We start from the raw sequence: 24,151 nt of genomic DNA, 5'->3' as shown, positions 1-24,151 counted from the left end.
AAAAAGCAGTAAAAACTAAAGGCAGTCTAACCAAATATTAGAGTGTGTGACGTTTTCTGCATTCCATTCATATAACATACTAAAAAAATGCCTGAAATGCAGGAATGGATGTATATAAATAAATAATAAATAAAATTAACCTGAGCAGATGAAACATGAAATATCTTGGGTTCATTATGAAGCAAAATCGGTGAAGGTATTCAAGGAAGTATAGTTACATACAAGGAAATAACAGTAGGGTTGTATGCATTGACAAGAACTTGGCGATATCATATGTATCAAGAGACAGGGCTTACGCTTATATGGCAATACTATGAGAAGTACTGCAATACTACCAGTGGTTTTTTGATATTTAAAAAAAAACGGAATTGTAGATTAATACTAAAGTCATCCAAACGATGAAGAAAAACATACAAAATTATTTTGTAAGCAAGAAAAAAAACCAGAAACTATTTTCTCAGTGAGCTTTATGAGGAAGAGTCACCCGGAATTTCAGGCTTTTAGTTAACAGCTGTGCTGAACTCGTCAAGAGTTAATGACTTGAATTTCTTGCCTCTTAATAAAGTGTTTGAGAACATAAGTTGTAAAGTTGTGAAGATATATTTAGAAAGTATCGTCAAGTGCACCAGCAAAGACCATAAAAATGATGAAACCAGCTCTCATCAGGACCACACAAGGAAATGAAGAGCAACCTTTGTTGTACAGAATAAGTTAATCAGAGTTACCAGCCTCAGAAACTGCAAGTTAACAGATCCCCAGATACCGTAAGAGCCGTGTTTTGTTTTGATGATTCCTTATGTGTACCTTTATAGTCTGGATGACCTGGGACTTGGCTTACATGGGTAGGCAGGGACAGGCAGGGTTAATAACCAAAAGGCAGCAATAGTTAACAACATACCAGAGTGAGAAGGCGAAATAGGATCATACATGGTTAATCCAGGAGGAAAAAGGGAAAGGCAAAAGGAGAGTCAAATACAAAAACAGGTCGGCAATGGTAAACAAAAATGAAACAGGAGGCAAGGCAAGAAAGTAGTCAAAAAAACAGCAAAAAATGCATCGTAGAAGAGCTAAACTACATTTAATACTTGCAGATTAGCTAATGAAACAGAGGGGTATTTATACTAAACGGGCCAGGTGTGAGCAATCAGAAGCTGGGAGAGCATGAACACAGTAGTGTCACCTGGTGTGGGTTCCTTCATAATCTGGATGAAAAATATATCATTCAAATTTTTAAATAATAAAAAAGGAACACATTCTTCCTGACTTAAAAATGCCAGCAAGAGCCATTCATCTCTCCAGCACGTATCCTGCTGATGGAGGGTTTTATCTGTCAGGCAACAGAAAAAAAGAGAGAAAGAGAAAGAGAGAAAGAGGGAGAGAATAGACAGACACAGCTCCATCAGTGAGTGAATGCGAAGCAGAAGCAGTTTCCAGGGGGATGGAGGAGAACAATTAAAGCGCGTCTGTCGGAGTCAAGCACCTCCTCTCAGGCTTTTTGCTCATTAATTGGGATTTGGGGAGGCTGAGGGCGCGCGGGTTCGAGTGGCTCCCCGTGAATGACAGAGCTACTCACGGGCCTCTTCAGAGCCCGGCCGGAGCAGATGAGTTTCAGACAAAACGTGATCAACAGCGCAGGGTCACCGCCAAGAGCTCTCCGACTCGCTATCTCGCTCACACACGTATATACACTTCAGACGCGTGAAGAGCATTTCAAGTAGGGGAGGAAGCTGGGAAATATCAGCCAACGCTCTCGCGCACACACACACGCACTCTCGTCCGCCCGCTAGCACTCACTTCCTCGAGGCCTCAGTCAAGCTGAAGCAATCTGCACCCAGCTCTAATTTGCACAGAGATATATCGGCGTGGAGTGGAGAGTCAATCTGCCGCTGATGGGGCTGGAATGATGTGTGGTCACAGCAAAAAGGAGAATTTCCACACGCCACTCGCATAAGTGAGAGCGCCGGAAATGCAGTCGCCATTCATCCTGGGCCTCCACGTGCATCTGCACCCATAGACGCTATAAATACACTAAATACATTTCTTTTTAACACTTTAACACACAAGTTCAGAACAACAGTCTGGACCAAAGATCATGTGTTGATAAAATTGTATATAAAACATTCAATTTGGAGGTAAGCAATTGAGGCATTCATGATTCCGTTTATTTCTGTTTATACATTTTTTTTTGGATTAATATACAGTTACAGTAGATATGGTAGAGTTGCAAGCATAAGTACCATATCAATGTATAAATGAACATCTATTTTCTGGTCTATTTTCATACATAAGGCACACCAAATTATGAGGCATATTATGTGACACTAGTAAGGAACAGGAGTGTTGCCAATACTATAATTCTTAAAAAAAAAACATTTTCTTAAAGTCAAACAAGCACTGGAAATTAATCTACACAGATTTCTCTCCTGAAGAAAAATGTTTATTGGGTGAGTAAAGCCCTTCTGTTCACTTACAGTAAGCTTAGATTTCCAGATTTCCTCTAAGGCTAGGTGTAGCAGCATTAGCATTAGCTGCTAACCACAATGCTAGCGGGAGGTAAATGCCACCAGACAGCGCTAAATTGGACTCAATTGAGAAGTACAAAAGTCCAGGCCAACAAGTCTGGTCTGCACAGGCTTCTGTTAGCTGATGTATCAGAGCTGGGAATCCGTCAGTTTCCTTAGAGTGCGCTGACCACTCAGTGAATTATCAGCAGCATTTGAAAAAGGTATCAGTATTAATTCTTCTGGGAAAGCTTTTCATAAGGTTTAGGAGTGTGTTTGTGGGAATTTTTGACCATTCTTCCAGAAGAACATTTGTGACGTTGGGCGAGAAGGCCTCGCTCACAGTCACCACTCTAATTAATTGGCTAATTCATCTATCGTGCTGAGGTCAGATATATATGGAAAAAAATAAGAGACCACAATTTCTGATTCAATTTCTGAATCAGTTTCTCTGATTTTTCTATGTATAGGTTTATGTTTGAGTAAAATGAACATTGTTTTATTCTATAAACTACAGACAAAATTTCTCCCAAATTCCTAAAAAACAAATGGTCATTTAGAGCATTTATTTGCACAACATGGGAAATGCCTGAAATAACAAAAAAGATGCAGAGCTTACTGACCAACAAGTTCATGTTCATGTCAAGATTTTTAATTACAGTTTTCATGCATCATGACATCATGTTCTCCTCCACCAGTCTTACACACTGCTTTTGGATAACTTTATGCTGCTTTACTCCTGGTGCAAAAATTCAGGCAGTTCAGCTTGGTGGTTTGATGGTTTGTGATCATCCATCTTCCTTTTGATTATATTCCAGAGGTTTTCAATTTGGTGAAATCAAAGAAACTCATCATTTTTAAGTGCTTTTTTCCAGAGCTGTATATATAGGGTTCAAGTACTGTTAAATCTTTGTGTTTTTTAGATTGTTACATAAATCAGTAATCTGTGATTATTTCCATTACTACTACCTTAACTGTGTTTAGAATAGTGTGTGTGTGTTTGTGTGTGTATGCACACTATAGGCAACAGTCATTTACTGCAGTCGCTTAACACTGAGTTAATACTCATCCCTGGCAACTGGGCCCTCAGTAATCATCACCTGCAGCTCGAGCCTCTAAAGGAGTTAGTGAAGGACTACTCCAAGCTCTCAGCTTCTCCACAGCACACATTAGAGTCAGTGCCAGGGGTGGCAGGATCGCTCTTACAGCTACAATCTGCAGCAAGAGCCATGCCAGAGAGTCGCTGTAGACGTGAGGAGCAATATCTTCCAGTGGAAATCTGCTTTTTTACTGGTATAGTTAGAATCTGAAGGCGTGAGGAAGTCTCACATATTCTTGTGTGTATAATTATGAGTGGAATTACATGGCTACTTGGCTATACATACAGTATCATGATTATTTGGCTTCCAGTATTAAATGACTTATTATGTTATGTAAAATAAAAAGTACCAATCTAATTAGCTACAATTAGTCTAATTAGTAAACTTATGTATATTTCATAGTTTATATATCGGAAGTGGAGGAAAGTTTTGAGTTGATCTGATGCGTCTTATATTTCCATATCATAACTACACTTATTTAAGATACTTATCAAATGGCACAATGAAGTGTGCATTTAGAAAAGGATGGACCGTTGATTGCTGGACTATAATTCAATATATCTTTGAGCTGTCAAAATAACTGTCATGAAGACCAAAGGTGATATGGCATCATACAAAATCAAATTTCCGATCTTTTATCTTCTACAAGATGCAATAAATAGGAGTAACAAGGATATTTTTACATTAAAAATGTAAAACAGAGTCTGGCTTTACATGTATATGTATTAACTCTTCTAGGAAGGCTTTTCACAAGGTTTAGGAGTGGGTTTGTAGGAATTTTTGAGCATTCTTTCAGAAGAGCATTTGTGATGTTGGACGAAAAGGTGTAGCCCATAGATGATATAAATACACACTTAAAAGTTCAGAACAATAGCCTGAACCAAAGTTCATGTGTTGGTAAAATTGTATACAGTATGTTCGATCTGGTCAGTTTTGATTCCACACTGCAGTTTAGCATTTGAGGCATTTGGGATTCTGTTTATTTCAGTTTATAAATAAGGATTGATCTACAGTTACAGTAGATACAGTAGAATTGGGAATATAAGTACTTGTGCAGATGCTCTTGTTGCTGCGTGGCAAGGAAGTTGAATTTCAGCGCAAAATGTGTTATTTTTCTTCCTCTATTGTTTAGTGGGTGTTTATCACATTAAATCTTCATCTTCTACAAGCTGAAAGGAAATAGGAGTAACGAGGTTATTTTTAAAATGTAATGAGTAGAAAGTTCAGATAATCAATGTAATTGCTAAACATCTCCAATCTCTAAAACAGCAACTTTACAGAGAAGACATAAAATATTCTTAATTTACAAGGGAAGACAATGTAAAAATACTCTTTTTTAGATCATTTTGGAGAATTTCTATTGGTCCTTTCATTAAAAAAAAATGTCGACACAGTGTTAGGGACAGATTGTGTGTTCAAATTCTGTAGTAAACTAAAAATCGCCAACAATGGAGACACTTGTTTTTAACATTGTCCTGTTGGAATAGTGCAGTTTTTTGTTACAAACACTACCTGTATTAATTCCATACTATACCAGGACCTAGATACACTGCCTGGCCAAAAAAAAAAAAGTCTCCACCTGGATGTAAGTAAGTAAATGGTGTGGGGTTGGTTGGTTGATGCTGCAGTTGGTCTGCAGGTTTAGGCTCAGCAACAGTATGTGCTGAAAGAATGGGGTCAGCTGACTACCTGAATATACTGAATATAGACCAGATTATTCCATCAATGGATTTTATGTTCTTCTCTGATGGCACGGCCATATTTTTGTGAAAGAGTTCAGGGTTCAGGGAGCATTGGATCATCATTTATCATTTTCACACATGGATTGAGAGAGAGTTCACCACAGAGTCCAGCCCTTAACCTCATTGAGAATCTTTGGGATGTGCTGGATGGAGAAGAGCTGCTTTGTGCAGTGGTCAGACTCTACCATCATCAATGCTGCTGCAAGATTGATCTAGGTGAAAAATGAATTAATGCAACACTGGATTGAAATACTGTAAATCTTGTGACGTTGCAGAAGCTTATTGAAAGAATGCCACAGTAAATGCGTACCGCAATTAAAGCAATCATAGCATCTGTGTCTTCATGACAAACATTATAACAGCATAATGTTGGGCTGAGAAAATGACTATAATAATGGGTGTGAATGCAGTACTTATCTGTATCATTTCCATAACTTATCAGCACTAACTTTTTCTGCCCTCTGTGTGTGTGGCCCAGCCCATTTCTGTTTCTCAGGCAGGGTAAATGTGTGTGTGTGTGTGTGTGTGTGTGTGTAGAGAGGAGACTGGAGCAGGCTGACATGCCATGACAATCCAGCCCAGTGTGTACCAGCCAGCCAGCGGAGGCCAGCATGGCCCACACAAAGGCTATCTGTCCCTGCAGGGCCTCTGTGAGTCAGGCCCACTGGCTGCTAATTTCGTGACCTTCCCAGAAAACCGAGAGGAAGAAAAAGGGGGGAAAAAGCTGTCTTTCATGCTCTCTTTCATGCACTCACGTTCTCTCTCTCTCTCTCTCTCTCTCTCTCTCTCTCCCTCTCTCCCGTGCTCGCGCCGCCACGCCGAGATCGAGAAATCCCCCTCCAGGCGAAATTGACTTCACACAAGTACTTCCACGCCTGGTGACTGACATGAGCTCTCTAAAAATATCTCCTTCACCAACGATGGATTGCTTTTGAGCTGCATCTCCTGTCAGAACACACTCGAATGGAGGGCTGAGATGGAGGGAAGGAGGGAGGGAGCGAAGGAGCGAGAGAGGGAGGGAGGGAGGGAGGGAGGGAGGGAGGGATGGAGGGAGTGGGAGGAGGAATGAAGGAACTGACAGCGGTGGGAAAACAGAGGCGCGCTCTGAACATGGAGTTATCAAGCAGGGGTTGAGACACGGGATCAGACGAGCCTGAGGGTGCCTCGCACAATCGCTCACAAGCGCACACACACACACACACACACACACACACACACACACTCTCAAACCTCTCCCTGACTGAAAACCCTTGCATACACTAACACAGTGTGAGATGGGTCCATTAAAACTGACTCTAAATCAGATTTTTGCCATATCAGATCAGATATTGACATTTGTGCACTTCAAATCAAGTAGTGAGCATTAAACTAATGAAACATTTGATCAAAAATTGTTATAAAAATTGATGACAGAAGAATCTTCATCTCTTCATTACTCTGTAGGTAGAATTACAGATACTAGGGTTTAAAAAATACTTCTGTAAAAGTTCTGTAAGAAGCATAAATTCAAGCTTTTTACTCTTTAAGCAAAAGTGTTTAAAAACTTTAAGTACTGCTTTAAAACTGCTTAAAAATATAAAATTATAATTTGACTATATATATATATATATATAATGACTATAATGTTAAAATATTAAAATGTTATGCTTGAAAATACAATTAGGGATGTGCTATGCTCCTTATAGTGTTTCAGCTGCATATATGCCCATTGTAAATGAATGTATTTTAGTACAATGTAAATATATGACATATATTAAAGAAGTTTAGTTGGACTGGAGTTTGTCTGGAGTTCTCTTGAGTCTCTGCACGGATCATCTTCATACTAGACTACATACGTCTGCTATGTTCTTGCTGTAATGTGTGTGTGTGGGGGGGGGGGGATGGTGGGGGTATGTGACGTGTACAGGTGTGATGGATCACAGTATAAACCAATAGGGAGTCGGAATGGTATATGTTAATACTTCTCTACATCCAATCGCAATCAGATTCACTCTATCTGGATATAGGAGAGATTTATCTGGATAGGGGTTTTATTGAACGAAGAGAAGCCGGAATGAAAACAAGGTTAAATGAAATAGGAGTAACGAGGCTGTTTTTAGTCAAATGTAAGGAGTAGAAAGTTCAGATAATTGATATAAGTGATAAAAATGGAAGTTAATGTAAATTTCTAATGGTCCTTTCATTGAGAAATTTTGATACAGTGTCAGGGACAGATTGTGCGTTCAAATAGTAGTAAAAAATAGAGACACTTGTGTTTCATTATCAGTTAGGGATGTGCTATATCGTATCATATATGCAATATTAACGGCATCATTTTTGAATATTGTGAACAATATTATATACATTGAAATACCGTGCAATATTGCCCACCCCTAATTATCACATCAGAGTACTACTTTTTTGCTTTTTTTTTTATTTACAAAATAAAAATTCACACTGTTCTCATTTCCCATTATATCTGTCCAGTATAATTTAATTTACTTTTATCCTGGATATATAGAGATATTTGTACTATTATGACATCTGGATCATTGACTTCTGTTACAAATCTGATAAAATTCTTGTATTTTTTAATATCTCAGTTTTTTCAGGGGCTTGCCAAATCATATAGTATGCAATTTTGTTGCAGTAGTGAATTCTTGATTATTTTTTTTTTAGTTTTTTGTTAATTCAGTGTTTTTTTACATTACTAAGAGTATCGTTATCGCAAAAAAAAAAAAAAAAAAAACACCATGAAATATCGCGATATTATTTTAGGGCCATATCGCCCACCCCTAGTATCATATATACAAACACCCACACACATATTTCCAAAGTGCTCACACACCCTGATTATCTCGCTCAACCTTCTCAACCTCCTCTCTCTCTTTCTCTATCTCTCTTTTTTCACTCTTTGTTTTTCACACTTCCTGAAGAATCACAAGGCCAACTCAATTACTCTTCACATCTGGCTCTTCTTACCACCTCCTTCCCTCCTCAAATCCGATGCTCTTTTCGTCCTCCTAAGGCCCGATGGATGCGCCATTGATCCGCAGCGCTACACCCACCCCGCCCCCCCGAATTAAAACCTCCTCAGCATGCAGGCCCCCACAGCTCTGATGATCCGGATATAGATTTACCCGTGCAGCTCGCTGTTAGGGAGCGCTATAATCATCGTTCTGTGCTCTTTAAATGCGAGAGACAGAAAGCAATTAGCCAAATCAACAGAGATTAATGCTTTGACTGCGCATGTGAGGCAAAGACCATTAGTCTTCTTTGCCAAAGAAGATTAAAAATGGACTTTCTTTTAATTCTCTAATTATAAGCCTGCTGCATGTTAATGTCTCTCCAACAAGCCCGCGGTTCCCCGCCAATTAGCATAAGCAGCACTGATGGCAAGCTAAAAACAAATAGAATATTTCGCTGGTGTTAATGGGATAAAGTCGTGTAAAATTCTCTTTTACTGCTGTGAAAAATGGGAGATGTGTGAGCCGCACAGCAGCTCGTTCATTTCCCTCTGTATTAATGTTTACCCTTGCATACCTGTCAAGTCTCCCGTTTTGGCCGGGAAACTACCGTATTTTACTCCTCTTTCCCCGCCATCCTCCCGTATTAGTATTTTCCCGTAAATTTCCTGTACTATACTAAAATAAAAAAATATATATTATTGAGGAGACAGGGCACTGACCGCTCTCTTAACCAATCGTGGAGCCAATTCAAGGAGAAAGTCCCGCCTTTCAGGAGAAACAGCCAATCAGCTTGCAAAGGAGGGTCAGTGTGGGAAAGCCCCCCGTCGCTGTGAGTTCAGGCAGCTAGTTAGAGCAGCTGATGTTAAAACATACATGGATATACAGCAATTTTTCTAAAAGAAAGGTAACGGTAGGCTAATCATGTAAACTGTGATGAGATTTTTCTGATAGCTGCTTAAAAATACAGCTTGTGACTCTAGAACTAGAAATGTGGAGAGGACCGAAATTAACTGAACTGATCAGGGGTGATCAAAAGAAAGAAGTATTAATTAAAAAATATTGTGCAGGCCCCTTAGGACTAATTTTTACTGATGGAACATATCTGGTCCATGTCCTTTTAGTAAAAGCTCATGATACTATTTTTAGTTCACCTACAGTCATTTTGCAGAATTTGTGCACCCTTTGTTCAATTTTAAATCCATTAAATAAATAAAAAATATATCATATAAAAGAGTGCATTTATTACAAAAAGACATGAAATCTTATTTTTTTTTAAATATCTAGAAAGGGGTTTTAATTTGGCTGTATTAAAAGAATGACATATGTAGGAATGTCCACAACATTTCAGATTCTGATAATCTAATTGTAGTGTGTAAGTGGTTCACTTGTGGTTATTTTAGATTTTTTTTAAACCCGTCTTAAAATGTAAGGGATACTGAACCTTCGTTGGGCTGGTGGGACGGCTTTAGGAGTACAGAGGAAAATATCCCTTATTCTTAAATCTAAAACTTGACAGGTATGCCCTTGCTCTGCTCTGGATCTCGTTTGTCCATATATACATGGCCCAAACAGGCCTCAGTAATCTTCCTGGATTCTGGATGCGAGCCAGACTCATTTAATGTACAGCTCAACAGTGAGAACAGTGTGGACTCAGCTTGGGAAAACACACAGCGTGATAATGTACACTATACAGTATATTATCTGCACTATGCGCTAATCAAGCATAACATTATGACCACTTTCTTGTCGCTACACATTTTAAATTTTCCTATTTTTGTAAGCTTAGCTGACTTATCATTGTTGTCCAATGAAAAACAAGTACGTCAATTTTTGTCAATTTCAAGATTACTACATTATAGTGCTGGGCGGTATGGCCAAAAATGCATATCACATTATTTATCAAGATTCTATTGGTTTCACGGTATATCCAGTGTTGGGCACATTACTTTGAAAAAGTAATTAGTTACTTTTTAGTTACTACTTAGTGACTAGTTACGTCTCCAAAAAAGTAACTGAGTTACTAACTAAGTTACCCCATTATAAAAAAAAGTAACTAGTTACCAGTAAAAGTAATTATTGTGTTACTATTGTGTTACTCGCCCCGTGACGAAGGGTGAATGCATGCACATGCCTCCTCTGACACATGTGAAGTCAGACTCCGCCTCTTTTTGAACTGCTGCTGATACAGCATTACAGAGTAAAGCTCGGAGTAAAGCGCAGCGACTCGGTTCTGATACATCAGCTCACAGATGCAGCCTTGTGCTGATCAACATCACCCTAGGAGTGATGTGGGGAAAGAGCCCCATCTACTGTACCCACCCAGAGAAAGCAAGGCCAACTGTGCGCTCTCAGGGCTCTGGCAGCTGATGGCAAGCTGCATGACTGGGATTCGAACCAGCGATCTCCCGATCATTGTGGCAGTGCTTTAGACTGCTGGACCACTTGGTTTCAATGGGGACATCTGAAATCAGCAAAGACAGATGGCTGGTTATGATTGTTTTGTAAAAAAAAAAAAACACTGAATTCAAGGTGTTTTCCAAATTTTTGACTAGTACTGTAGCTTTTCTATATTGCTTATATTACTACACTTCCACATACTGTATCTCCACATAGAAAGAGCTCACCAGAAACGTCTTACAGTATTATCTCTGCCTGTACTACAGAATTTAGCTTATAGAGCACATTGCACTTAATACAGTATAATAATAACAAGGATCATATACCCGCCCTTCCTTTATGTAATAAAAGAAATCCTTTTAACACACATTTCAGCACCTTCATTATTTGTTGACATATGTGCACTTACCCCACAGCACTTAATTAGTTCTTACTATTTCATCCTAATTATTTCCTTTGTGGTTTTTATGCTACTGTCATAGAAGGGTCACAAGCAGATATTAACCTCAGTCTGCAGCAGCGTCATGCCTTTTATAGAGGAAAATTACAGCTTATAATATCTGTAATGTCAGTGTTTCACCTGTGCTTGAGCTAAACATCTTTGCTGCAGAAAAAGACATATGAAATGTTACTGTAGTGATTTTTTATAGTGAGCAATATGCTGCTAAAATCATTAACTTTAAAAAAAAAAAATCATCAACAATATACAGTAGTTCCGTTTTCTTTCCGGTTTATAGAGTTACGATGCTCATTGCTATCTTACACTTCATCAACAGTCTATTTTCATGCCTTGCGCCCGCTCTCTTAAAATAGTGTCAGAGTTTAGGAATATATCTACGCTGATGATATAAGGCATGGTGGTCTGGAAGTGAGGTGTGTTTAGGTAAATATCTGGCGTGTTTCTATTTTTGTGGTGGGAAATACAGGTGCACCACTGACTGATTGAAACCTTGACAACAGTCAACAGTCAGCTGCCCAATCCTATCTTAACCATGCAGGAGCACCGTATCTCGTTGTCACGCCTGGCCCTGTTTCCTGTCTGTCCTCGTGCCTGTGTTGTCCCACGTTACCCGTGCCCCTGTGTTCTGCCAGTGTTTTTCCACTCACCTGTGTCCATTTGTAGCTCCGCCCCTCATTAGTCAGTCCCCAGGTGTTACCTGTTCTCTTTCCCGCCTTGTGTGTGTATTTAAGCGTCTCTGTCATTAGTGTTTTTGTCGGTTCTTGTGCGTGTATACGTCTGTCACGGCTGTGTTTAATCCTGCCTGTTAGTTAGTCTCATGTTTCTGAGTTTCTGTTTGATTTATGTTTTGTTTTGTGTTCTATAATAAATGATACTTGCATTAGCGTCCGCTCTCCTCGTCCCGTCCTTCACACAGCGTTACAGAAGAACCGACCTAAAACCATGGACGCTGCAAGTAATCCGTTTTATGGATCCAGGCTGGCTATCCGACCCACTCCCTTCTCTCGCGGTGTTCAGGAGGAGTATGCGGCTGAAAACTCCTCCACTTCCCGGCGCCGGAGGAGAAAAGGTGGGCGGCGGCGCTCTCAGCGCTCCCTCTCACCTGTGGAGGATTTTCGGAGCGGAGAAAATTTTGGGGGGGCAATACGGGTTGGTGCGGTTAGCCTCGGTTCTCTTTACAGAGGAGGCCGGGCTACCCGGGAGCCGTGGGACTTTCTTGGCTGTGTTCCCAGCAGCTCCGAGGACGAGGAGCCTTTCTCCGCACCAACCCGCCTTCCGCTGCCTGATCCCGCACCTGTTTGCTGGCCGCCTCTTGTTTCCACGCCAGCTCGCGTGAAGCCCGCGGCCGAGACGCCGCGCTCCGTGAGGCCCGTGGATGGGACGCCACACTCCGTGACTCCCGTGGCTCATCCGCGCTCCTCGACTCTCGCGGCTGAGACGGCGCACTCCGTGAAGCCCGCGAATGAGACGCCACGCTCTGGGACTGCTGCGGTGGACGAGCCGCTCTCCAGGAGTAATAATCCAGTCCGGGTTTTTGTTTCACCCGCGGCTCTAGGCCTCACAGCAGCAGCGCTGGATCTCCACACGCCCAGCTCCGAAACTCACTCGGCGGACACGCCCACCTACGAGGCATCTTCGGCTGCTGAGCCACGCCCCCGAACTCCTGCCGCTCTAGACTCTGCATATGCTGCTGTGCGTGCTGCTCCAGCCTCCGTGTCTGCTGAAGCTGCTCAAGCCTCCGTGTCTGCTGAATATGCTCAAGTCTCAGTGTCTGCTCCAGCTGTTCCAGTCTCCGTACCAGTGCCAGCTGCCCAAGTCTCCGTACCAGTGCCAGCAGCCCTCATCTCCACGCAATCTCCTTCAGCCCAAGTCTCAAAGTCCGCTCCTGTGTCTGTGCCAGCGGTGCCCACCGCCAGTGTTCCTGTGCCAGCGGTGCCCACCGCCAGTGTTCCTGTGCCAGCGGTGCCCACCGCCAGTGTTCCTGTGCCAGCGGTGCCCACCGCCAGTGTTCCTGTGCCAGTGGTGCCTATTGCTCCAGCTCCGACGCCAGCTGCACCCGCCGCCGCGCCTGCTCAAGCTGCACCCGCCGCCGCGCCTGCTCAAGCTGCACCCGCCGCCGCGCCTGCTCAAGCTGCACCCGCCGCCGCGCCTGCTCAAGCTGCACCCGCCGCCGCGCCTGTCCAAGCTGCACCCGTCACCACACCCACGCCAGTTCCAGCTCCTAGAACTATGTTTGGGCCCAGGCCCCGTATTTCCAGGCCTGCTCCTAGGCCTCCTGACTTTGCCCCCAGTTATGTGCCCAGGCTATCCCCTCAGACTTTTGCCAGTCCTGGGCACCCACCTATGTTTTTTGTTCCCTTGTCTCTCCCTGTCCTGGTCCCCATATCTGTGTTCGTTCCTGTTCCTGTCCCCTGTGGTTTAACTGTTCCTGTCCCAGTCACCGTGTTTGTGTCCGTCCCTGTCAATGTCCTCGTCCCTGTTCCCATGTCCGGTCCCGTCCAGTCTCAGTCTCCTGTCCATATCCCCGTCCAGTCTCAGTCTCCTGTCCATTTCCCCGTCCAGTCTCAGTCTCCTGTCCATTTCCCCGTCCAGTCTCAGTCTCCTGTCCATTTCCCCGTCCAGTCTCAGTCTCCTGTCCATTTCCCCGTCCAGTCTCAGTCTCCTGTCCATTTCCCCGTCCAGTCTCCGTCTCATGTCCAGTTCCCTGTCCAGTCTCCGTCTCATGTCCAGTCTCCAGTCCAGTCTCCTGTCCAGTTCCCCGTCCAGTCTCCGTCACCTGTCCAGTTCCCCGTCCAGTCTCCGTCACCTGTCCAGTTCCCCGTCCAGTCTCTGTCTCCTGTCCAGTTCCCCGTCCAGTCTCCGTCACCTGTCCAGTTCCCTGTCCAGTCTCCCGTTCGGTCTCCTGTTTTCCCCGGCCTCTCCCTGCCGCCAGCCCCCGGGGTTTGTTTTTACGCGCCTCGGGAGCTGCGCGTTTAGGGGGAGGTTTCTGTCACGCCTGGCCCTGTTTCCTGTCTGTCCTCGTGCCTGTGTTGTCCCACGTTACCCGTGCCCCTGTGTTCTGCCAGTGTTTTTCCACTCACCTGTGTCCATTTGTAGCTCCGCCCCTCATTAGTCAGTCCCCAGGTGTTACCTGTTCTCTTTCCCGCCTTGTGTGTGTATTTAAGCGTCTCTGTCATTAGTGTTTTTGTCGGTTCTTGTGCGTGTATACGTCTGTCACGGCTGTGTTTAATCCTGCCTGTTAGTTAGTCTCATGTTTCTGAGTTTCTGTTTGATTTATGTTTTGTTTTGTGTTCTATAATAAATGATACTTGCATTAGCGTCCGCTCTCCTCGTCCCGTCCTTCACACAGCGTTACACTCGTTATACACACAAATAAATGCCAAGCAGTGCTTTGATGCCAAGCTGGTTCATGCTTAACTGCGATAAAAGCAAAAACTCATTATTTTAAAAGTTCTAACATCTTTCTATCTGCTTACCTGCATGCACAGTACAGTAGGTTCAGATTCCTCCCTCAGACAAAGTCCAAATGATTATTACTTCAATTGATCACAATTGTATTTTTTAGCTTCAAAAGTTTGCTTCTAGAATACACAATAATTTATCGTGGTGACGGAGAGTTCTGGTGGAAACAGGAGAGTTGAGGTGCACACTGAATTCTGCCGTGATTTGATCAGCCGTGGTTTTATGAATACAATCCGGGTTAGCACCCAAACATCCGTTTCAAACAGCTTCCTCTTACAGCATCCACAGTTAATCCTGTTGGATGTGGTTGGTACTTCTTGGTGGTGACATGCTGACATTACCCTGTATACCGTGGCTCTTGATGCATCACAAAGACTTGCTGTCTTGGTCACAGATGCTCCAGCAAGACGTGCACCAACAATTTGTCCTCTTTTGAACTCTGGTATGTCACCCATAATGTTGTGCATTGCAATATTTTGAGCAGAACTGTGCTCTTACCCTGCTAATTGAACTGTCACACACAATTCATAACACTATAATGACTGTAACTTTATATAGCATACAGTAAATTATCATATATAGCTGTATGTTGACTCTAATATCTCCATTTAGCGTTTAGATATCACTCAAAGGCCTAGTGGAACTCCATCAACACAGGATCCAAACTGTGGTTCTGGAGGAAAGCTGGCTTTGGATTAGAGTTTTCAGAACCAGCCGCTGATTTACGGAGCAGTAAATGTTTGTGTCGGTGACCCGGTCCTGGCGCGAGTGTTGAGGCGCGAGGGCTGGAGGTTCGGGACTGTAATGGCTGGTGTTATGATGACATTCGCAGCTGAAAGATTTGGAGGCAGGCGGAGGACATGATGTCACGAAAGCGGGTCGGCTCCATAAATCATTTCTTTTTTCTGTTCTGGAACAAATCGCTGCGGCCAAACACGGCGTTTAAGAGGGGGAAAGAAAAGCGACCGCGACCGCACGATAGAGTTCAGATTAACGTACGACTGCGTCGCTCATGAGCGATTGATGGCGTGTGAGGAGACTTGAGATTCCATCATCGCCATGGATTCAGTGGGTTGGGTTGCGTGAGGCTCACGTGATGCTAATAACGATGTTCACACAACTGTTGCTGTGGTAACGATGCAAGAGAGAGAAAGAGAGAGAGAGAGAGAGAGAGAGAAAGATAGAGAGAGGGAAATAAAGATTAAAAGGAGAAATACATAGATAGATAGATAGATAGATAGATAGATAGATAGATAGATAGATAGATAGATAGATAGATAGATAGATAGATAGATAGATAGATAGATAGATAGATAGATAGATAGGGAAAGAGAGAGTGTGAGAAGAAATAGATAGAGAAAGAGTGAGACAAGAGGGATAGATAGATAGATAGATAGATAGATAGATAGATAGATAGATAGATAGATAGATAGATAGAAAGGGATACAGGGGCTAGAGAGAGATAAAAGAAAGATGCAGAAATGAATAGATAGATAGATAGATAGATAGATAGATAGATAGATAGATAGATAGATAGATAGATAGATAGATAGATAGAAAAAGATAAAGTGATAGTGTGAGAGGAGAAATAGAGAGAGGGAGAGAAAAAGAGGGATAGATAGATAGAGGGAAAGGGATACAGGGGCTAGAGAGAGATAAAAGAAAGATGCAGATATGAATAGATAGATAGATAGATAGATAGATAGATAGATAGATAGATAGATAGATAGATAGATAGATAGATAGATAGATAGATAGAGAAGAAATAGATAGAGATAGAGGGAAAGAAAGATAGAGATAGAGAGAGATAAGAGAAAGAGAGACAGAAATAGATAGATAGATAGATAGATAGATAGATAGATAGATAGATAGATAGATAGATAGATAGATAGATAGATAGATAGATAGATAGAAAAACAGAGATTATGGAGAGATAAATAAATTGAAAGTAAGAGAGAGAGAGATAGATAGAGAAGGAGAGAGACAAAGAGAGAGACAGACAGAGACAGCAAGAGAGAGATATGAGAAAGAGAGACAGGGATAGAGAGAGGATCAGATACAGCAGTGCTGCTGGAGTTCTTAAACATCTCATTGTCACCAACCAAATAATAGCTGCTCTGTATTATTCCTGTTGGGGGTCTTGCCTCTAAACAAGTTGTAAGATGTGTAACGCTGATTCCTGTACTGGTACTGTATCTGTGCTGAAGGAACATTAAAGGTTCGCCTGAAGTTTCCTCCTGTTGTTACTCTTTGACCCCTGGCACAGGGAGATACCAGCAAGTGGTACCAAGAATAACAGCTGCTCATAACGAAACTGACAGCGGAACTCTTACTGACTTCATGAATGAATCAACAACTAAAAAAGACTAGAAAAAAATAGAGGGTGTAAAAAAAACACAATTTGACTGTGAATTACTCTAGAAATACTCCGGAGATGTGAGCGTATTCTTCTGTATGATTTCCGCTGTATCAGCTGCCGCTGACTGTATCGGAAAACATCTGGTTCAGTCGGATATTCCACGTTCGGAATAAGCCAATAAAAAACCTACACTGTTGCTTAAAATATACACAAACTGATGATCGTATTCTCAAACTGAAACTGATTGAAGGAACTATCAAACATATGTTTGATAGGTTTTGTAACACTGTGGTTTGCTGTATTAACCGATGTTTTTGGTATAGTTTACACAGTTGATTTGAATTTGAATAATATCACAAGATTTCATGGTATTTCAATTTTATTGTTACATATAATAGCTGCGGTCCAATCTGAAGGGAGCTGCCTAGGTAGTCATTGCCTTCAAAGGCAGCTCCCTCGTTCGGCAGCATTTTCACCCATAAGGGATCTTATAAGGCAGCGCGTTCGGGACACGCTCTGGAGTCAGCATACGTCATCACGTCTAGCGCGCTGTGCCCGTGAGCTGTTTATAAATAACTAAAGTTAATGATCACTTACCTCGGGATAAATCTCAATGCAGCGGCAGCTATTTCTCTTTTACTCATCCAAATATTACATATATTTAAATATTCATGATTTACTTTAATTCTACACTTTTCCTCACTTAATTCTCAGAGTATGGTCAGTTTTATTTATGTATTTAATTTATTTTTGATTAGATGCTTCATAGAAATGCATGAGTAATGAAACCATAATATAATAAATATTTTGTATGAGCCATCAGAGCTAAATTATCAAACTAAGCTACGTTTCACACAATAGTACATTCATACACAGTCAGCTAATTTATCTTTACCTTTTAGTTGCATAAAACACATGATTCATAAACTTTTTATTTATTTATTTACCCATACCCACTAGTTGAGATGTGATACTACAATAAGCATAGTGACTATAAAACACAGCAAGCAAAAATAATAATGTTAAGAGAGAAAACTTTATTACATTCAAAGAAAAAAATATATATTCATAAAGGGAGCTAACGCTGCCTCCAGCCGGTCTGACCAGCGTTCACCTTCCCCGGCCCACGTTCATCCCTGTGGAAAAAATAAATCTGAATTAGTAACAGTGGTTTATGGAGAACACGCTCATAATTCCACTATTTACACAGTAAATCACTCAGTTACAGGTAACTCTAGTTATTCCCTCTAACAATTAAACTGTTTACGCATTAAATGACTAAATTACAGGTTATTCTACACGTTTACACTATTTACACAGTAAATCACTTAGTTATACGTAACAGTGACTTAAAACAGTTAAAACTTTTTATACTGGACGGCCAGGGTATCTTTGTTTCCTAGCGGGGGTTTCCTCAGCGCTGCAGCTGCGTTTGGTACTCTGTAAGTCGGCTAGATGCGTGTTAGCTTACCCGGTAAATTAGCGCGATAAGCTAACGGTAGCTTCCGCCGGTCAGGTCTTACATTAAACGAAGTACAGGCGAAAACAACGATGGAAAACAACTTAAAACAGTCTAAAATATGCTAGTTTGATAAACCCATGCAGCGGTGAGTGGAAATACAGGAGGAAATTACTTACATTTTTACAGAAACTCCCTCGCAGTGCCGGCTCCGTCCGCCATGTTTTTAAATCTGAGCGCTGGAACTCTGAGCTGGTGAAATGCATCATGGGATTGCCTTCGCCGTGAAGGATACATCTCACGCTGCCTTCAGAATCGGGGTAAAATAAGGCAGCTGCCCAGGTAGGCAGCACATGCTACCTTCCGAATGGGACAGTCCTTTTCTCGGGAACGCGCCTATGCTGCCTGCAAATGCTGCCTAGTTGGGCAGCTCCCTTCAGATTGGACCGCAGCTAATATGATATGGCACAGCCCTAACTGAGATATTAAAAAAATACACAAATTTGATCAGATTTGTAACATTCAAACAAAGTCAATGATACAGAATGTTATGGTACTAATAATACTAATAATGCACTCTATATATCTCCATATATTCAGGATTAAAGTAAAATAAATGATACTGGACAGATATAATCTGTCTCTAGTAGATACATAATGGGAAATGAGAACAGTGTGTTTTTTTTTGTTTTTTTTTGCTGAAAACAGCAAAAAAAAAAAGCAGAACCCTGATGTGATAATTAGGGGTGGGTGATATGATACGATATTTCATGTGTTTCAGGGTATAATATTGTTCACGATATTTAAAAAACAAATATTGTGTATGATGTGATATGGTACACCCCTAATCGCAATATCAATGCAATTTTTTTTTAAATAAATATAAATGGTCATGGTAATAAAATAATTAAATACTCAAGTTAAATTAATAAATTAGGCAGAAATAATCTGCCTTTAATGGGAAATTCTAAATATTTTGTATCAAGCAAGTTGTAATAAGACATGCCTGCTTAAATTAGCCTTACTGAATATTACTGAACCATTTAAAGGAGAACTCTGGTGTAAAATAGACTTTTGTTGTAGTAAAACATGATAAAAAGTACTTATCTTTGATGAACAGCACACCTCCGTTCTCCCACAGCGATCCAGAAATTTTAACAGTTTATCCAAACACCCTTCAGACTGGATGATACGGAGCATAATTTGCCCCGATAATCAGTTTTTTCCACTGTTATCCAGCTCAAAGTAACTTCACTCCTCCTTGCTAGAATGTTTACATCCTATAATGCTAGCTTCAGCTCCAAGCTATATATATATATATATATATATATATATATATATATATATCTATATATCTATATATATATATATATATATATATATATATATATATACTCCATAGGAGTCTATGTAAATATATGTCTATGTTATTATCAGTACAGTAATGGCAGCGCTCGGAGCTGAAGCTTGCGTTATAGGATGTAAACAGTGCACTTTTTAAGTCATTAATGCCTCATTTTAAATGTCAGAGCTCTCCGAATTCTAGCAAGGAGGTGTGGAGCTACTTTGAGCTGGATAACGGTGGAAAAACTGGTTTGCAGGGAAAATTATGCCTTGTGTCACCCAGTCTGAAGGGTCTTTGGACAAACTGTTAAAATTTCTGGATCTCTGAACGCTGTGGGAAAACAGAGGTGTGCTATTCATCAAAGATAAGTACTTTTTATCATGTTTTACTACAACAAAAGTAAAATGCTACCAGATTATATTATATTTATTATAATATTAATTTATTTAAATTATTTGAGTCATATATTATATTTTACAATGTAGTGATCCCTGTCTGTTGCGATTGAGCTCCTCGGTCAGTGGGTGTTGTGTTCTCTGACGCTGACGCTTTGGCGGACTGTCAGAATAGATCGTCACTCTGGGAAAAACAGTGGCCTGCTCGTAGATTCCCCACTTCATCCCTCAACGCAGCAATCACTGAAGCCTGGAGTCTTTCTGTCAGGTTGAGGGTTCTCAATCTGACACTGTGCACTCAGCACCACACACACACACACACACACACACACACTGAGAGACTATACTGTCCATCATATGCTCAGGCCTTTCCTGAATCCTAAGCACAAGACCTTGAAATACATGAATTCATACTGACACATGCACAGTACACAGTATTCTCCCAGTATGTCATCCTCTCAGTTCATCCCCAGTAGCAGCATTTTGTGCTAAAAGAAGGTTTAATACACTGAGTTAGCTTTAGTTTTGATTGGACCCAGTGCACACCAGTGCTGATATATACAGTACCTATCAAAAGAGACACATCCTAAAAGAAAGTCAGTATTTTTTTCATTATTTAAACATTTTTTTGCATTGTAGATTAATACTAAAGTCATCCAAACAAGAAAAAAAATAACATTGCTCCTTTAAATGAGCTGCTGGTGTATCTTCACAGCGTGAACAGGCAGGTCAGTATCCTCTGCTGAGACGCGCAAAAGCACCGTGCTGTTAAAATACGAACGCGCCAAAGTCAGAGCTCACCTGCCTCTTAAAGGGAATGACAAGTGATTGGTTTATTTCACGTTTATTTGAAGGATTTCACCCCTTCTCCTTCAAACTCTGGAACAAAGACTGGAGATTGAAGGCATCGGACAGGAACAGCAGTGGAGTAAATAGATTTTAGATATGGTCATGCCTGACTGTTCAGTTAACAGCTGTGCTGAACTCATCAAGAGTTAATTACTTGAATTTCTTGTCTCTTAATAAAGTGTTTGAGAGCATCAGTTGTAAAGTAGTGAAGAGGTAGAGTTACAGGTACACAGTAAATAGCTCTATTTGAGTAATGATCTAATACATATTATGAGCATATGCAACAACTGCAGGTCAGACAATCGGAATGTACCTTTAAATGCAGTCACTGCAAAGACCATCAAAAACATTATGGTGATGAAACTGGCACTCATCAAGACCGCCCCAGGAAAGGAAAGGCAAGGAAGAGTTTCCAGCCTCAGAAACCACAAGTTAACAGCTCCCCAGATGAGAGTATCTAAATGCTTCTTTACAGAGTATTTTGGTTTGTTTAATACTGTTAAGTTACTACATGATTCCTTATGTGTTCCTTCATAGTCTTCACTATTCATTTACAATGTAGGAACAAAATCAGTAATAAAAATGAATGAAAAAGTGCAAAGTTGTCATCTAAGCAAGAGGTGCTACTTTTAAGAATCTAAAATATAAAACATATTCTGGTTTGTTAAACACTTTTTTTATTACTGAATAATTCCATATATTTTTTTTTCTTCATAGTTACACTCCCACATCCAAACTGGTACACAGACACAGGTGATAAATCACACACTGTATGCTGATATTACGTTGTTATAGACAGTATATCTCAAAGAACACACGTACAGTTCCACATCCCTCACGTTTCTGATATTACACGATCTCTCTCCGCCTGTATTCTCCCACAGACACAAATCCTGACCTCTCCAAAACATCCTGTCACCCCTGAGATGTTTGGTCTCTGTCCGTCCCCCCCTCCCCCCGCCTCCCTCCATCTCTTTCCCCCCACAGGCAGGACAGCAAGCATGTCAAACCCAGATCCAAAAACACATTTTCAGCTCCAGCGAGCAATCGACTGTGAGGGCCTGAGCCGAGCTGCTGTCTGGCCTTTCCCCTCTCTCTCTCTCTCTCTCTCTCTCTCTCTCTCTCTTTCTCTCTCTCTCTCTTTCGGACATCCTGATAAATCTATACCACCCAGTAACACCAGTCTAACACACACAGCACAGCCTTCACACACCTCTCATCCTCTTTTAGTTTAAAACCGGCAGACATCTCACTTCTCCTGGAACTCACGTGATGTTCCCACATACTGTTAGTGGCTCTCTAATGCTCGTAAATCAGATACACTGTCCTTGTGATGTCGGTAGTGAGTGTAACATACAGAGAACCTCTATTAGAACACCTGTTGGTGTTCTCAGTGGGCGGGATTTACATCCTGATTGGTCTGTGTGCTCAGTGGACCAATCACAGTGTTCCCCGAGGGCAGAAAGTACACTCGAATGCAGGGTATAAAAAATTCATTGCATCATCCTGTGTTACCCTGTATTTACCTGCATTATCAAATAATTACTACTGTAAGACATGTTGGGGTAAGTGATGTTACAGGTGTGATTCTTTCAATATAAGAAAAATATAAGAAATATAAGAAAAATAACACATAAGGCCCTATTTTAGCGATCTATAGGCGAGCCATCAACTGTGCACAATGCAGCTTGATTTAGGGTGTTTCAGTGTCAGTCTTTGCTATCGTAACGGCGTGAAAAGTACATCTTATGTTCCTCGAAACTGTCAGTAGCCATTCCCTTTAAGATCCAGGTGCGCTCTGACTTTGAAATAGCGGATTGCTATTTTAATGGTGCAGCGTTTCTGCTCTTCTCAGCAGAGGAAGCTGATCTTCGTGTTTATGCTGTGAAGGTGTGTAAGCATTATTGATGTAAGAGCTTGGTTTGTGCTGCATTTCTCTGTGTGCATAATAAGTGGGGGTGCGTTGCACCTGCGTTGCACCATAGCAAGATAGCAATGAATGTCTAAAGCTTGATTGTTGTCAGGGTTTTAATCAGTCAGTGGCGCACCTGTGTTTTCTGTTGGCAAGATAGAAATATGCTAGTAATTTATCTGAACACACCTCATTTTGAGACTACCTCACCAATATTTGGTGGAATAACCCTGGCGGTTTTTAATCACAGTTTTCGTGCATCTTGGCATCATGTTCTCCTCCACCAGTCTTACACACTGCTTTTGGATAACTTTATGCTACTCACTCCTGGTGCAAAAATTCAAGCAGTTCAGTTTGGTTTGATGGCTTGTGATCATCCATCTTCCTCTTGATTATATTCCAGAGGTTCTCAATTTGGTAAAATCAAAGAAACACATGATTTTTAAGTGGTCTCTTTTTTCAGAGCTGTATATATATATATATATATATATATATATATATATATATATATATATATATATATATATATAAATCTACTGTATATATAGTGATAGCTGTTATTAACAGTGTTTCTTGCGGGGTGTGATGTCTGAACCTACATTTGTTTTTAGATGTAGTATCAAAGGCTGGTTGTAGGCTGGTGTGGAGAATGCTGAGTACATAACAGCTCTATCACTAATTAGCTGTGGGGGCCAGTGATGGAGCAGACACAAAGAAGCTGCATCAGACAGAACCGCACACCGAGGCCTGCTAATTAGTTACTGGCTGTAAACATCTTAATTTGTCGAGACACTTAAACAAAACTCTAACTACTGCAAGACAGAGCCACACAGCATGCTTTAAAAAGTTTGTACTTAATATTAGCAGCCTCATGGGGCTCAGAGTAGTCTAAGGATTGCTAGTTAGAATCCCAGCTCATGCTAGGATTCGGCATCAGCAGCCGGAGTCTGAGAGAGCACAACTCTCTTGGCTTTTGGCCGTGCTCTCTCTTGATTTGTAGATGGGTAGCGCATTCTTCGATTATCAGTCCTAGATAGATAGATAGATAGATAGATAGATAGATAGATAGATAGATAGATAGATAGATAGATAGATAGATAGATAGATAGATAGAAAGATAGATAGATAGATAGATAGATAGATAGAAAGATAGATAGATAGATAGATAGATAGATAGATAGATAGATAGATAGATAGATAGATAGATAGATAGATAGATAGA

The 24,151-nt window shown here is 41.0% G+C and overlaps 1 long non-coding RNA gene across 1 annotated transcript; it reads right to left on the bottom strand.

The window, feature by feature from the left end:
• Window positions 1-17,986: 17,986 nt before the first annotated feature.
• Window positions 17,987-18,880, bottom strand: LOC125787163 (uncharacterized). Its single transcript, XR_007429106.1, has 2 exons — window positions 18,608-18,880; window positions 17,987-18,105 (listed from the first exon to the last, which is right to left on the bottom strand). It is a non-coding gene; the product is annotated as an uncharacterized LOC125787163 (long non-coding RNA).
• Window positions 18,881-24,151: the final 5,271 nt, after the last annotated feature.

This window comes from Astyanax mexicanus, chromosome 23 (assembly GCF_023375975.1).
Source record: "Astyanax mexicanus isolate ESR-SI-001 chromosome 23, AstMex3_surface, whole genome shotgun sequence".
Taxonomy (NCBI): domain Eukaryota; kingdom Metazoa; phylum Chordata; class Actinopteri; order Characiformes; family Acestrorhamphidae; genus Astyanax; species Astyanax mexicanus.
This window is presented reverse-complemented; position numbering and strand designations above follow the sequence as displayed.